Raw genomic sequence first — 16,091 nt, forward strand, 5'->3', positions numbered from 1 at the left:
TCCTCTCACACATTCCCACGTTGCTCTTCTCTGTCCACAATTACAACTGCATAAGGATTCAAGGATTTCTTTTTCCTCTTCTGAAATGTTTTCTCAGAGGCATTACCACTACTCTGAACTGGCCCAGCCTTGACCAGTAGCAGGTCTGTCTTTGGCACTGCCAGGGGCTACTGGCAGAAGTGCCAGTAACTCCCTGAGCATACTCACTGCTGGACAAGGAGGAAGCTTCTCAAAGAATCTATCCATTACCAAAGCCTGGCCATGCAAACCCAATACAGCTGATCAAGAGCCTAGAACTTGGATATTGACAAAAGAGTAAGCTCATGAGGAAGGAAAGACTAAAATCACAGGGACAAGGAATATTTTAAACATTAGTAGTCATGCATCAAGCTCTATGTGCCATCAGCTGCAGATAAACCCTATTCCACCACAGGATACATTCTGGAAGTTACATACTGTAACTCGAGACAGAAAAAGTTTTACACAAGTCTGTTCAGCAGGACTAAGCAATAAAAACACAGTTAACCAGGATCTGTGAAGAGAAGCCAAGCAAAAAACCACATCTGAAAACTGAAAGGCCATAAAAATTAACCCAAGTGAAATTTCATGTGTTGGCCACCTACTTTTAGAGAAATGTGGATGGTTTTATCCCATTTTAAAATACTATTATAAACTGCGTCACCACACAGTAGTTTCAAGCTCACAACCAGAAGAGAGAAATGTAGGTGATGTCTCACTCTCTTAAAGCAGTAAAATAGGCAACTGGAGATTGAAGGACAAAAGAATCCAAGGCAAAAAGGGATCTTCAATTCTATGTGTTACTCATAAGGATAATGTTTTAAAGTTTAAGTGAGAACATTCAAATACGAGCTAAGAAAAACACGCTGAAAAAAATCTCAATAGAAACATTTTAATTCCTCCTGACACTACTACAGCTTCCCTCAAGGAAAAACCAAATTGTAATATCTACTATAAAACTAATTCTTTTCTCAATTCTAATTCTAAATATTCCTAGTTTGCTTATTGTTGTCATTTTGAAAGATACAGAGTCTGGTGTACAGAGAATGCTGTAGTTTATTGATTTGGGATTACTGAAGGAAGAAAAGTACTGATAATGAAAAAAAGGCAAGAATCTAGAGCATAAAAACAGATGTTGGAATAGGAGAACAGAGCATATTCTTCATTTATCATGGACACAGTTGCAAAAAAAGTTTTAGCAACACATTTACACACATACTGTAACAAATACTGTGTAAAGAAGAGTGCCAGTACCCTTTTTACAGTTGTGGTGAGATGACTAGAGGAGGCTTCTGTAACATATTTGAATAGTTAAAGCCCTGCACAATGATACTGTAATACTCACCAATATTTCTAAATCATTTTCATAATACTGAACTTCTGTGATTTATTTAGGACCTTTCATCTGATTTTTTCAACATCAAAAAGTTTGTTTTAAAAAGAAAACCTGTAATTTCTTGGCAGTACAGTTAATATAAAAGCAAATTAATGAGAGAGAAACACATTGTACAAGACTTTATATTATAATCATCTACACATTTCCTTACCATTACAGCAGATAAGTCTTCTGAGCCTAACATCCCCACATTGTGGTATTAGAAAAATTCACCCACTTTAATATATACAAATATCCGTGAACCGCAAAGCATTGTACTCTAATGCTGTCAAATAAACAGACTACTGGAATTCAATTTCCAGAAAGCCAAGGCAAAATCTACTGGCCTTCATCTGAAACACCAGTACCATTTCCAAGCCCTGTATTTAATTAATACTATTTACTGTCAAGAGCCAAGCCATGTAAATATTTCACTCTTCCCAATTCAGGGACTAAAGGCAGGCCCAGAGGAAAATCTGCCCAAGTAAATGCATCTCATCTTCTTTGATGATGCAAGTGCTCAGTTGTCCTGTTCTTGACCCCTCTAGAATTCTGAGGCTCCAATAGTGGTGATACAATGTCATCAATCTATATATAAAATATACATTGATTTTCCACAGATGATAATGACAGCTATTTCTTCTGCTAATGCTAATACAGTATAACTTTGTCCATATAAAAAGGTTCCTATCAAGGTAAGAAATGAAAAATCTTAGCAAAGTCCATTACAAAGTCAAAACCAATATTTAAGAAGTGAATAAAATCAAGTTAGCAATCCCATTTCCTAAATATTTTTTATTTATCTCACTGAAACTGCAATGTTCAAAATAATCTTCCAGGATATAACTACATACAAAAGGCAAGCTTCAATCAATTGAATGAGCATTTTCAACAGTCCTGGATATATATTAAGTTTGGTTCCATCAATGCAGTAAAAAGTTCACTGACAGAGCACTCCATTTAAATCCATTTACAGTAGTTAATGAGTTTTACATATATAAGAATAGTTTAATCCACCTTTAGAATGAATTTGAACACTGTGGCCTCAAAACTATGAAAGTACTTTAAAAGTATTTTCATTACTAACAAATCTAGTTCTGCTAGTTGCAAGCATAAGATTTCTCTCTACAGTACTCTAGATTTTAATGAAATTTAAAGGAAAGAAATGCAATATACTACATTTGTGTAAATTTCAACTTTTCCACAACATAATGTTTTTCATAAACTCCCAGTTCCAATTTTAGGGGAAAAAAGCTTTTAGGGGGCAATTGTGTAAAATCTCAGTAGATGCTCATTTCCTAATACTTCAGTTCTCATCGTACCACCCACACAGAACTTCACTCTCAGATTAGGAGTACCATTTTAACGCTGATTACATTAAATGCACCATAATCAAGCATCCACTTTTACAAGCATCTTCACAGGCAATTCATGTTAACTAATGTCACTACTGAACACAGAATAATCTTATCGCATTTCATGCAAGACAACTCCCCAGTTTTGAGGTCTAGCAATGAAAACACATTCCCTTTATTTATCACAAACCAATTCAACATAGATTAAGTATCCTTCACAGAGAAGACCAAATTCATTAAAGACTACACATACCAATATTTTATTTCAGTTATTTCAGAAACACAGATTCTGTGGGAATTAGGGTGCTCTGAACTGACTCCAGGGTTCTAGGTAAGCACCATTCCAGCCCTGCTTTACAAGCTCACAGAAGCTAGCCTTATTCAGGTCTGATAGTTGGAATCTACTCAAAGTTCCTCATTTGCATCCTTAAATTAATACCCAAGGCTTGTAAAACTTGTAAACTCTAAAAACTTGTTTCGATATAAGGCAATTTTATTTTCAGCATTGCACTTTATTTTCTGACAGCATTCCCTTTACACAAAGATGTATTAGGAGAACACAGTCAAAAATGAGACATTTGTCAGAATTTTCTGTATCTACTACAGCTGTAAACAACAAGCACTATAACTCAGAATAAAAAGACACACAAATATTTTCTATCACACTTGACACTAACTACAACACAAACGACAATGAAATCACTACAAAGTTAGATGGAAACAGACTCTCCAGATCAAGAGTGACAGAAAACTGAGATTTCTCTAATCTATGTTCTTTTTGCTGAGAAATATTCCTTACAAAGCAAACCACTTCATGAAAAAAGGAGAGAGAGATAAAAAAATGCTTTCTGACTGGTAACTTTTAGACTGGAAATTAAAACAGATTTTGTATGTGTTTGGGTTTTTTGCAAGTCTAAACTTATCATCATTCTAATTGCATCCCCTTTTTTGTGAGCACACAGCAGCTGCTACCCACTACCTCAACTAACATGAAAAATAGACCAAATAAGCTTTAACTAGTAGGTTCATTTTCCAAAATACTTGATACAGTGGCAAACAAGCTGAATGTGCACAATTTCAGTCAGAGTCGTGGTGCAGTCTCACAACATACAGTCAAAACCAACATTTATAATTCCACAAGCAACACTAGTCAAAAGCCAAGGCCCAGATTTCTTTAATGAGACTCCAACTGATGTATCCTTCCAACACTAGTATAATTTCAGATGGGTATACTGGTTAAAATAAACAGCTACAGCTCTTTGAACTTGCAACAGAGAAGGTGAACATGCAAGTATGTCAAATAATAGGTCTGAAGCCCTAGACACTCAAAACTCCATAGAAAAACTTCCAAGGATTCAATGGAACCAAAATTTTAAACTATTCTTTGGCTTATGGAACCTACTTCTGCTGAACTGCCTATAATAGGAACACAGAGATAACCACACATTTTAAAGCAAATGGATCTTCTGAGTGAAAGCTACCACTCCGCTTCATCCTTGCCCTATATATCCTTTCATGACACCCATTTTTTTAAAGTGGTTTATTAAAATGTCATCACCATAGATTTCATACACAAATATTCATGTAATTTTTGCTCTTAATAAAGGTTTTGAACTTATTAAACACAGAAACTGTGTTTCGGTCAGCATGTGTGAAGTTACCAGATTATTTTCTATCACTGTATCAACCAAATCTATAGTTCTGGTGCAGAATGTAGCAACACTAAGGAAAAGACAGGTTGTTTTTTTCCCTCCATATAAATTAATTAGGAAAAAAACCCAAGTAATTATATGGAAATTGCTTTTTATTTTCATATTTCGCTAATGCATTCTTTTTTTTAATCGAAAATTGAAATTGAGACAACTGAAAACAAACATATGATCAACCTGACAACAAAATTTCATGTTCTCTACAAAGAATCCTGGCAGCGACATTCTTCTCTTTATTACATACACCTAACTCATTCTGAGTGCTATTCACTAGGAAAACAATATTTTAGAGTATTTGCATTTTTTTAAACAATTTGCTTAAATGATTACAAAAGCAGATCATTATTGAGAAGACCTGCATAAGTACCTTATGATTATGCAGTCCAGGTAAGTAAATAAATAATAACTAATATGGTGTAAGTAATAAGTATAAATAAGTAATAACATCTCTGTGGCTAAGAATTTTCAAGTTAGTATAAAACAAAAACAAATTATTAACTAGAATTATGAACTTCATTGAATAGAATGAACTTCAGAGTGTTTTATCTGAACTGAAAAGAGCAAAGACAGAAAAAAGCACTGGAAAACTGCTTAACCTGTTTTATCATTCACTGATGCTATAAAATGAGTAAAGTTTAATGAAAAGCATTGTTAATTTTCAAAAACTGCTGAACATAATTAACAAAAGAGGAAATGATACTTGATGTGAGCTTACATAATTTTACCCATACTTGGTTGGCATTTTATAAACAGTCATCCCCCAAACAACTAAAAACTCTTTCAGCAGGCTCATTTCCCACCTCTATATTTAGTGTGCAAGCCTCAAAAATACATATTTCTGACCTTAATAAGTCACTCTATGTGTTAAAAGACAACATTTATTCATGAGTACACTGAAAAGGTTCTCACATAAAATCTCAAATGCGTATTTGTCGTAAAAGATTTATACCAAGTGAATATACTGATATATCAAACATACCTAAAATAAAACCACAGCATTTATATTCTACTTTCTTTCACTGCACTACCAAACTATTATTAGTCTGCATTTAAACAATCCGCAGGGGTCTCTTTTTCTAATTCTCAGTGGTATTATCCCTTCTTGAGAGCAGAGTTAAACAGGCACAGCACTGCCTGATGGAGTCGTAAGACAGTAATTCTTGAGCAACAAGCAGTTTAAGTCATCAGTGTCATTATACCAATTTCAACCCTCAATTTAAGTAATTTATTAGTGCACAGAGTTGGATGGAAAAGCTTATATTATTTCATAATCAACCTTTGCCATAAGACAGACCATAATCAGCACATCTGAAAAATGTCAATTTCTTAGTTACAGTATAAAATATCAAACAAACCTAATAAGAAAGAATATCACATGTTGATCCCTTCAGCCTTTCTCAGGAGAAAGTCCCATTCCTGGTCGTGGCACCAAAGGACCCTCTGCTTCCACAACCAGTCTCACCATCATTTTCAAAGTTTCCAAAATGTTAGTCTTTCCACTCAGTGTACAATATCCCATGTTACTTAAAACCAAGGTTTGTTCTGCCATATCCACACAATCAATTCACACATCTCACATCAAAGTCCCCAGTGAAGAAGATAAAACTGCAACACAATCCAATTAAATGCAATAGGATATAGACAACTCACCAAGACTCAGCGATGCAGACAATGATTTCTAGGGGCTGTGTATGCACTACTCAGATACATCTCAAGTATGCTAGGAACAAATTTGAGAGAAAAATATTAGTCTCTTTTTTTTTGGAGATGGGCATAGAAGAACAAAAATATGATGTTTAGCACATTGCCATTTTAAGCAAAACACAACGAGGGAAACGCAAACTTTGTGGAGCATTATCTGTGTTTCCAGACATAACTACAACCCCCTTCCAGTTGCACAATCACTCCAGTCACACAACTTCCTTTCTACCTGCTGCCGACTGCAAATTCACAGTGATAGCAGCTAAAATGTTTACATTAACTTACACAGTACACAGCCTCTATTTTCACTAAAGAATCTGTGAGAACTCTGAAAGTGCTTGGTTCCTTTTTTTGGTTGACTGCTTGATTTGACAGCACATTAGTTTCAAATCTCTAAAAAGGAGAAACTGGTGTTCTTTCAACCATTATTATAAGTTGCATGTACAGAAGTGTGTTTCTTCTCTCAGCCTCCACTTACAATACTCCTGACCCAAGTGACAAGCACCAGTGAACAGAAAGCCTTTCACTCATTTGGAGTCCCATAAAGCAGGAGAGTCCATAGAACAGAGGCTATACATTGCACAGCAAAATAATTCCTTCAAGGGAGAAGGAGTGTGCTACTGCCCACACAAATATTACACCTGAATTTCTGTTTGTAGGTCAAAGAGCACTTTATGACAAATGTATCCAAGCAAACCACCAAAGATGAGTTTTTTACTTTCCTATTTTGACAAACAAAAAGGCAGAACATAAAGCAAATGAGAACAAAAATAAAATGAAAGGTACACTACAAGAGTCATCAGCAAAAAACCCCACCATACACTAATGCCTCGAGAGTAGCAGAATTTAGAATCAACCTCTTTCTTTGCCATTTCTGCCTTCTTACAAAAACCTTCTTCAAACAAACTCTGCATAAGTTCTTTCAGTCACAGACAGGATACCACTACAGTAACAGACTATTTAAGGGCACCACTAACAAAGAAGTGTTCTTATATAAAATATACACACGGATGATAAGCCTACATTATTTCCTCAGGAATGTCCAAAAAGCACACAAGCTCTGTGGATCACAAACTCAGGGCTTTGAGTGGGTCCTTGTTGACAGGAAAAACCCATCTTGTCTTGGAATAAAATGTTAAGTAAGCTACTAGATCTTTTGGCAGTTCAGAGAGACACCAAAGAGAAGCCACAGTCTCAGCAGCACATGGGGACTGCAGCCCCAGCCCACAGTGGGGAGACCCCTTCCCCCAGGGAGCAGTAAACAGGAAACATTTCCCACTCATCTCCTGTCTTTTACCTGCTGGGCACCAGTGCATGAGTACTCTACCACCATTTTCTTTCTTTACAACTAAGGCGGCTGCTCACTTTTATTCCCCTGCTGTTCTCCCTATTTTTTGCATCCCACCTCCTGGTCTCTGTGGCCTCCAATACAGCTGCTCAAGGAGTCTGTACACAAATCATGTGGCTCCTGACCATTACAGTAGTTTCCACAAATGCCCACTGGAAAAGACAAGCTTTGCTGATTTTCATTTTTCTATTCACAAAACGCTTAACAATAATACTGTCTGAAAACAAAGACAATGCATTATAGCTTCACAGTAGAAGCACTACCTTCAAAACACAAAACCATGACTAACAAGACCTCTCTTCCCAAAATACCTCTTGAATTATACAGCAACTAGCGACAGGCTCATGCATTTGAATAGATGTATTACTAGTATATTTCTGGTACATTTCTCTAACTAAACTAGACTGTCAGTGAAGAAAAGAAGTGATGAACGTGAAGTTATGGACAACAAAATGATCTGCTAGTCCTTTGCCTTCCCTTCTCAAGCCCATTCTGGAGGCTGAAGAAGAAGCAAGTCAACTACCACCTATGCCTGTGCAAATTTACACCCAACCCACAAGAATCAGGAGCTTCTTGGGAAGACCCTCAGAACTCAAGGGAACTACTCTTGCAAGAAGCCAGGTCTCACAGTGGCATAACTCTGTTAACAGTGGTGCACAAAGGCCCACATGAAGAGCAGATCACTGCCTCAAATAATACACAAATTATCAACATTACCTACAATATAAAAATGGAATGCACCACAGCCACACCTGCCATTTTCCAACACCACCATCCAATCCTCCATCCCACAAAGAATAAAAGAAAACTGCTTTAAAGGCCAAAAAACTTCAACTAAAAACAACTGATATGGAACAGAACAACACACTGTCTTCTGACTTGAGAACACTTTACATCTTTACTTTCCATTTGTGCACAGTCATTTCTTTCCCTTCTGGTCTCCACTCCAGGTACCCAAGGTGTGTTTACCTCTGTGGTGCACAAAAACGCCATTGTGAACAAAACACACAACATCAACGCTACAAACTACAGTTAAAACTGAAAGAGAGTGGGAACTGCCACTTTCAGACACACTTGGAAGAGATCATCCACAGCATGCAAGCTTAGTGAGCATGAACTTGGTGAGCTTAGAGAGGCTTTTTCTCATCTACATTCAGTCTTCAGGTTCCATCATTCCTAAACTAAGAAGAAAAGGAGCCACAAATGATCTCACCATCATGCAGTTATCACTAGCTTCACAGAGAACTGTAGCAAAAAATATTTTGAGGCCTCATGAAAAATTCAGTATCTTTGTTTCAAAGTAACACTTAAAAAAAATCCAGCAAAACAAGCAAAAGTATGTTTGCACTGCAAATGCCAACAAAAATTGGCAAGCAATTAAAATAAAAAACCCTTTAAACTATGCTATTAGAGCTACATTTTATAGCCTGTAAAGTATCAACAAGTTTTTTTTTTTTTTTTTTTTGCACCCCAGATAATAGCAACAACTCTTCTGGACTCATTTAAAGAAAATAGTACATTTCTAGCTGTAAATTTTAATTTTGGAAAAAATACAAAGATGTAGACTGGAAGAAGAGCTTTTCTCCTTGAGAATTTAATTGAAAACTGGAATTTATATATTTCTATACACTCAATACTACTCCACAAAGAATCTATTTCAGAAAATTGATAGAACAGGATGAGGACATTGTTCATGTATCTGCAGACCAAGGTATAAAACTGAGAGAGACTAGCAAGTGAAACCAGTTGACAATAATCACATGTATTCTCAGAATATATAAGTACTTGGTCAGCAAGCCCTGACAATAATTTTGAAAGAGTAAAGAGAAAGGGCTGAAAAGCTACTTTGTGAACTCAAAGCATGGTGTAAACAGAATTAAGAAAAATAATCTCCACTGTAGCCTAGATGATACTTGAACTCTCAGATTCACAAGTATTAAAACTTAGGACCGTGGGTTTTCATAGGGTTTGGGCTGCTTTGGGTTTTTTGTTTTTTTTTTTTTTTTATTAATTTCTAATAGCATTGCACAGACATATGATGAATCTGTAAGGTCATAAAAATATGTGTAATAAAAGTGTCAGCATACACTCTCAAATTTATTCACAGACTTTCCTCTCTTCTCAAGAAGTTTTATTTTAAAATGCAGTTTAGTATCTCCTACATAATCCATGAGGTACAAATAGGTGACAAACTGCATTGTTTTTAATTGGAGTGATTTTCTTCAAAATCCATGGGCCAGGCTCATTAGAGATCAATACTGACAGCAATGAAAAACTGAATCTGTTCACACACAGATGAATTACAGCATAGGCAGAGTAAGAGTAAAATTCTATAATAATTCTGACTTAACAAGCAAAATGTTCTTTCACTTTCCATACCAATTCTTCAGTCCCAGGCTTCTCCACTGAGGCAGCCAATAAAGCAGCCAATTGTGATATGCCCACTATAAATCCTACCCAAGAGCAACAATATGTCTTACACAGCTCACTAAAAAAGCATCAAAGCTCACTAAAAAAGCATCAAAATAGCAACTCTCAGTCAACACTACAGCAGATATATGTTCTCACTATGTCCCCTCATAGAAGCTCATGTGATCCATACTACCTAATATTTATGGACAAATCAACACATTCGGTAGATATTTTAATTAATTTGTCACCTATACTCTCTGCCCTTTCATTAATCCAATAAAGATTTTCATGTAATGGGGAATATTCCAGCAAAATACAAGTTTTCCTTTCCAAACAGAAAATAACTTCTTGAAGTTTATAAACAAAGAGAAAAATGTAAATAGGATTTACTGGGGACATTGCATCTTAGCTGCAAAAAACAAATGCACATTCCAAAGAAGCACCTTAATATCTAAGTAATGGGAGCACACTCACAGAAAGAGTGAGATTTACTATCAGTTGTAACTGCTAAAATGAGAGCAAAGGAAAAAAAATATCTGTCAGTAACTGTATTAATGGGAGATTGTTATGGAAGCCATTTAAGGAAATGCAAGACTTGGAACAGCATAATGATGAAGCTGCAGGAGAAAAAAAATGTGCATATTGTTAATATGCTGCGGTATAGCTTCAGACACTTAAATTAATGAACTAATTTCAAACTTCAAGATGTCAAGCGCTTTGATGACGATACATTTTCCATAGGAATTGTTTCCATTATATATCCATAAAACTCTTAAATAAAATTTCCATTAGTCTTTCATTTGAATAACGTGCAATTTCCACAGAAAAAGATTGAAAAATCATAAACAGTTACAAAACACAGTGCAGCAAATCTACCACATTCAAGATCTATTTTTCAAACTATTCATCAACTCAAAATAATTGTATAAAATCAGCAAAAGCATTCCAGATGCTCAGGAGAGGAAAGGCTCTTCTAGGTAATAGGTAAATTCAGGACTGAATGAAAGAAAATTAATTTCTTCCACTCATTTTTCCATCGTATAAATGCTATTTCTGAATATTCACAACACTGACAAAATTGCTTTGTCTTAAAACTGTCTAAAAAATACCCTGGGTTTTTTGTCTTTTTTTTTTCTAATTCTGTATCCTAAATTGATTAAACTATGCAACCTGTCATTTTTCATGTCAGATTTCTACTTGGTATGTTTTGAAAAGGCTGAGCTACTGAATCATTAAAATAGGGAGTGTTTGCATAATGTAAATACTGCTGACAAACTACTAACTGTAGAACTGGTAAGATGCCTTTGTAATATGTAACCACTGATGTAATATTAGAAATTATTCTTAGTACTCTAAGTTACCATTTCAGCAATACATATGACTGTTTAAAATGCTATTCCAACACAGAGCAGGAGTCCTGGAAACTGTATTTTATTCCCTGAAATCATAAAATATTATCAAAATATTATCTATAATAAATACATTAAATATATGTTATCTAAGCTCCATTATCCTGACGGGTAAAAGCCAAAGAATACTTCTGTAAGGTTTAAATTCCCAAGAGAAGAAGAGCTCAGATCCTGTCTGCAAGCACACAATGGAATCACAGCTGACGATGCACATCTTTTTCTGGATGTCTCCATATGCTCAGGAGGGTTTTTCCCCTCCTCTCCCTCCCTGTTTCTCCCTCTCCGCCTCCTTTGCTCCGAGCATTACATTGAAGAATTTGTCATTATCTGCTGCCAGAAGTATAAGAATGTTTTAACAACTAACAAAAATAAAGCACTGCAGTGAACTTCACCTCATTTAAAAATAAAAATAGGGGATCCTGCCAGAGTAGCTGTCTATAACTAAGTTAACTAACAGTAGAAAATGGGTGGATGAATGAATGCTGTTATATGCCTTCTATAAAGTAATTATCAATGTTACTATGTTCTTAGTTTAAAATGCTGTGTCACACAGCAGAGTATATACAGTAACAACACATTTAACCTCTGACCTCTAAAGCCAAACATGGACATAAATGAATATTGAGCATTTTAATGCCTATCAGAATACTGAAGAAATGTGTGGAATTTGTTAAATATACTTACTTGCATGCAATGTGCATTGTTTAGAGAGGCCAGCCACAGCAAATGTACAAAGAACTGAGCATGGCAAGAACAGTTTTAGTTCAGTGTTCCCTTTCTCCAATGCACAATCTATTAGTGCTCAGCAGACAAAGAGAGTTACGTTTACATTTAAATTTGGTAGCAGTCTTTGGTTAGTCTTTTCTTTCAGATGAACTGACAGCATCCTCAAGGCTTAGACTTCTTAAGCCTCTGCAATTCTGGTGTCAGGTGCTAGAGAAACTCCAGCTGAGCGCAGAAGCCCAGATTTTGCCAATGAGACCGGTGACATCAGCAACAAAGGCAAGGAGCAGAAGACAGTGGGCATTGTAGCAGCAGCTGGCTCGCTCACTGACTTTGTTCTTCCTGCTCCAAAATCTGGGCTCCCTGCAGATGGGCTAGCTCTTACTGGTTTTTGGGGGGATGGAGGGAAAAGTTGGGAATGCCAACACTACAGACAGTTTACATGCCTCTTTCCACAGAGCCTTTCAGCATTCTAATGAGCAAGCTACACATCCTAAATCATTACAGAAACATAAACATTATTCTTAAGTAATTAATTTTTACTTCAGAGTCTCAGTTTAATGCAATACACTACACTATATGTGAATAAATCCCTTATATTTTCTAATGTTTCCACCTGAAACAATCTTTATTTTCTCTCTCAAATAACACAATTCCAGTTTAGAAATTTAAACTGGTCCCAAAAGTACCATTCTTGATGGCAATAAAGTATTCAAATGTCTTGAGTTTCAAATTTAGCACTGACACCACCAGTACACACAATGAGGAATTTACACACTTAGTAAAGAAGTGCCTTCAGACATTGCAGAGATACTGAAGAACCACATCAGACATGGATTCTCTCCCTAGTAAAGACCACAAGCCTGAGAAAATACAAAGTTGAGAAATCTTCAGGTTTTATGTGAAATAAAAGAGTACAGTGACTATAAAAAGATGAGGTGATTGCAGCACGTTTGACATGCATTTATTGCATAATGCCCACAGAGAAAAAAACATGTTAAAAATAAAGCAATTCTTCAAAATAATGTGTGATGTTGAAAAAAGATGAATCTTTCCTCTTAAAGTTGTACTCAATATTCTTGAAGGTTGAGTCCATGACAAAGTATTTTCTTCAAGATTGTAGATAACCAAGATTTCCTATGAACATTAAGCTTCTCACACTTATGGATTAACCTTTTGGGGGCAATACACAACTTTCCTTATCTCATATGACACAACAGAGTCAACTTCTATGTCCAGTCCCCAAAAGAGCTGTTACCACAAATGCATCACTGTCCATATGTGCTTGCATACACGTCTGTACATGGAAATATGTGCAAACCTGGTATATCCTATCTGTGACACCACTGGTGACATAAACAAACAAGTCTTCTGGAAAAAAGTGGGAGGCACCAAGTACCTACACCAAGTGCGATAAAACAACCAGTTTCCATCCACTGTGTTTAAGCAAACAAGATCTCCGCTTTGGGGTGTAATAGTTTCGGTATGACATTAAAAATTATATACAACATGGGCATTTCTCAGAGAGCATCCAACACAGTGGACCGGCAGCTCCCTCCCTTTGGGCCACGCCAGAGGATTCCCCCGTGAGAGGAGCCCACCAGGTGGCCCAACACTGCCATTGGGTTATATGGAGCCAGGAAATTAACTGACTAGGGTTGTTTTTATAGTTCAGTACATAAAAAACCCAAAGGGATAAAACCCAAATGACTGCCTTCACCCACAATGGCAGAACAAAAACAAAAAAAGAAGCTTTAAGTACAAAGACTGGCAGTCTTAAATGCTTACTTATTTACAGTGGCAATAGAGCTCTGCTGTAACTGCCATAGGCAGACACTATATGCTTAGCTCAAATTATACTTAAACATTATGGGTTGAGTTCTAAAGCCTATTCACCTGCTTCTTACTACTCTGAAACAACAACAACAACAAAAAAAGAAATATAAAAACACTACAACAATTGATTATTATCGAACAAGCAGGCTGTTCTCCTTTCACAAGGAGACTCGCCAAGCTAAATTACAAGTATATTTATAGTGTCCCACATACACACATTTCAGAATGAAGTATACAGGCTAACTCAAACTAAGTATATATCATGATACACAGATATCACGACTTCCCAGTGACTACCAGCAACCTTCTTGCCTTTTTTTTACATTTTTTTATTTCCCAACCCCCCCACCTTTTTCTGCCAGGCTCTCGGGCAGGTTTCCCACAAACTACACGGCCTGAATGCCCCTCTCCGGCAAGAGCTGAGCGCGGTCCCCGAGCTGGAGGGAACGCTCAGGCCCGAGCGGCGCCGAAGGAGCGAGGGGCAGCGAGGCAGGCGAGGGACACGGCTCCGGTTACGCCTGGGCCCGCAGCCTCGGAGCCGCGCGGTGCCCGCGGCGGCGCACACACCGCCCCCCGCGGAGCAGGGGAGGGGCCGCGCACCCGCCCTCCGCGGAGGCGGCGGCACCTCCGCACCCCTCCCCCGCCTCACGCGTGGGGCTCCGCTCGCCGCGGAGGGCCCGCCTGCAGCCGCCGCCCGCTGCGGGGAAGCGGCAGGGAGCGGAGCGGCACCCGCCCAGGGACCCCGGCCCCGCGCCCGGCCGGCTGCTCTGCTCTTCCCCCTCCTCCTGCCGCCGCTCCCCGCCCCGCGCACACACGCAGACACACGGCACTGCGGCGGCCGGGCCCCCACCCCTCCCCGGGCCGCGGGGAGGCGGCGGCCGGGCGCCCCGGGCTGCGCTCGCACGCAGCTGCGACGCCTCGCCGCCCGCCCCCGCGGCTCGGCCCGGCCCGGCGCTGCGCGGCGCGCACGGGCAGGCAGAACCCCCGCGCAGAAAGTTAGAGAAGTTGCCCGCTTCGCCCCCTCCTTCCCCTCGCGTCCCCTGAGAGCGCGGAGCGGCGGCGAGGCGCCCTGCGCAGGGGGAAGGGGAAAGAGGGCGCCGGGCGGCGCGGTCGGTCCCTGCCCGGTGCGGGAAGGGGGGCGCCCGGCTCGGCCCCGCGGACGGAGCGCGGAGCGGCCCGCGCCGCTGCGCACCGAGTCGTTGTCAGCCGGAGAAGGGGAGGCGGCGTCGCTCTGCTCCCCAAATCACCCCTTTTGTCATCTGGGAGAGACCCTCCCTCAAGTTTCGCTATCGCTACGTGGTGGGGGTGAGGGGGAACGTCCTGAACAGTCCCTTCCAAATCGCACACCGCTGCCCCATCCTCCCGCAGCCCGGCCAGCGCAGTCCGTGACCCCCAGATCAGCCCCTCGCCTTCCCGGTTCCTCGCACTTTCCCCCCCAGCCAGGGGCGCGGAGAGGCGGCACCCGACCTCCGCCTGGCCTGGGAGCAGGAAACCGGCCCCCTCGGCCCGGCAGGGTGGGGTGCCCTCTCCCCCCCTCCTTCCCTCGCCCAAACACGGGGACGTCCCGGAGAAGTAACCCCGCGCTCCCACCCCCCACCGCCGGGCGCGGGGGTGCGAGCACGATGCCCCGGCAAGGGGCGGCCCCGCGGTCCCTCCGCTCCCCACCGAGGGGCCGCAGCCCCCGCCCCGCTCCCCCCGCCGCCGGCGCGGGGAAAGCCGCCTCGCCGCGGCCGCGGTGCCGCCCGCCAACGCCGCCCCTCCGCGCACCGGCGCGGCCCCGGGCGTCCCCCCGGCGCTACACGGGGCGGCCGGGCAGGCGCGGGGGGCCCGGGCACACCCCCGCCGCGCCGAGGCCGTGCGGGAGCCGTTACCGGGGTCAGTGCCGTCTCCCGCCGCTGCCGCCGGCGCTGACCTTCGCTTTGTAAGATGAAGCTGAAGCTGGGGCTGCGGCCGCCATGTTCCTTTTTAATAACTGCCTGCTTGTTTATTTCAATGGAGACCCTCCCACCGCTCGCCCTCCTCCTCCTCCTCCTCCTCCCCTTCTACCCAGAAGAGGGCTGGACGGGGAGGAGGCAGGGGGAGGCACAAGTCACTCCCCCCTGCCCCCGGGCACGGCGGCAGCGGCCGGGCCGGGCCGGGCCGCGGGCGGGCGGGGGGAGGCCGGGCCGGGCGGGCGGCAGCGCGGCGCGCTCCGGGGGCCGCCAC

The 16,091-nt window shown here is 40.9% G+C and overlaps 1 protein-coding gene across 1 annotated transcript in view; it reads right to left on the minus strand.

Moving 5' to 3' along the window:
* The window catches only part of NCOA2 (nuclear receptor coactivator 2), a 188,696-nt gene extending 172,817 nt beyond the window's left edge, over positions 1-15,879 (minus strand). The window contains exons 1-2 of the mRNA XM_059485882.1: positions 15,758-15,879; positions 6,108-6,177 (exon numbers count right to left, since the gene is read on the minus strand). The gene's annotated coding sequence lies outside the window, so the exon portion shown is untranslated. The remainder of the gene's footprint in view (positions 1-6,107; positions 6,178-15,757) is intronic.
* Positions 15,880-16,091: the final 212 nt, after the last annotated feature.

The sequence above is a fragment of the Ammospiza nelsoni genome, chromosome 1, assembly GCF_027579445.1.
Source record: "Ammospiza nelsoni isolate bAmmNel1 chromosome 1, bAmmNel1.pri, whole genome shotgun sequence".
Lineage (NCBI taxonomy): Eukaryota > Metazoa > Chordata > Aves > Passeriformes > Passerellidae > Ammospiza > Ammospiza nelsoni.